Below are 1,581 nucleotides of genomic sequence, written 5' to 3'. Positions count from 1 at the left end.
TGGGGAACCTTACATAACGACTTCGTGAGGTTCTTCGCTTGGGGCGATTGCTAGAGAGATTGATCAGCAACCTGGGTCGGAGCAGTGTTGCGGAACGAACGTATTATTTACTTAAATAGCCCGAGAATTCTGGATCAATCTGAAAAATCTCTATCCCTTCCACACACTACTCCTTTCCCCTGCCGAATGAGTCACGCCTACCCCGAAAGGGAAATGGCTTAATGGTGTAATAATAATAATTGTAATTTTACACAAATCTTTTTTTACAGTGTATTTACCAATATAAGCAGCGAAAACGGCAAGAGCAAGAAGTAGAGCACTGGCGGTAATTCTCATTTTTTCTGATAGTAGGTGACAACAGATGACAGTAAATGACAGTAGACGACAGTAGATAACAGTAGACGACAGCAGAGGACAGTAGGCGATAGCAGATTACAGTAGACGGTAGTAGAGGATAGTAGATGATAGTAGACGATAGTAAATGACAGTAGATGGCAGTAAAGGACTGTAAACGACAGTAGATGATAGTAGATGGCAGTAGATAACAGTGGACGAATATATAGGGCAGTGGGCGACAGTAGGCGTCAGTAGGCGAGAGTAGATGACAGTAGACGACAGTAGGCGTCAGTAGACGGCAGTAGATGACAGTAGACGACAGTAGACGGATGTAGAGGGCAGTGGGCGACAGTAGATGACAATATATGACAGTAGACGGCAGTAGGCGACAGTAGGCGTCAATATATGATGCTGATTTGTGAAGAAAATGAATTTTTTATAAGATTTCCGTATATGTATACGAGTGAGCTTTCCGTATTCCACGTAGCCTATTCTGATTTTCTGAATCCCCTTTTTGACCTCCTTCCCCACTCGTCCCTACAGATATCTACTTCGTATATGGATTTCTACTAATTGCTATCTCACTCGACACACGAAATTTAGGTCTTGCGACAAACACTTTTTTATTTAACATTAAAGTTTCATATAGATTTTTTGGTGTATTTCCTTGTATACCTGCTTGCCATACAACAAACAGTTCTTAGTGCCGCATTTCATTACGATAACATAAATATTTTGATATGTCTCGCTTGTTTTCCAAACAAGCGAGTTATTTTCTTGAAATCTTTTAAAATTGCTAAAAAGCTTTGAAATTTTGCTTCGAAATTTTAAAATAAATTTTTTTGAATAAATATCATTTCGAGTTTTTCCAGGAATTTCAAGACAATTTTTTTATTATCCTGAAACCTTTCAAAATCCTTCAGAAGCTTATAAGTATTATTTCAAAACCTTATAAAATCTACATTTTATTTAAAAAATGTCATCTCTTTTTAAATTATACCGATATTCAGGAAACGCGACTTCAGACGCTAAGAGTCTGCAAATTCCGAAAAGTTTGACTTTCAACCACACTTGGAAATTTTTCGGAACTGAGCCTGCTTTCTAAGGACAGATGATTTTAGTTTGAATGTAGAAAAGTGACGAACTGCTAGACTACGGCTACAGAGTTTCGCGTGATTCTTAATTTCTTGCGTGAGTCGATATTGAGGTTATGTTTTTTCAGGTGTATATAATATGGATATCATT

This window comes from Belonocnema kinseyi, chromosome 6 (assembly GCF_010883055.1).
Source record: "Belonocnema kinseyi isolate 2016_QV_RU_SX_M_011 chromosome 6, B_treatae_v1, whole genome shotgun sequence".
NCBI classification, from domain to species: Eukaryota; Metazoa; Arthropoda; class Insecta; order Hymenoptera; family Cynipidae; genus Belonocnema; species Belonocnema kinseyi.
Note: the sequence above shows the minus strand (reverse complement) of the source record.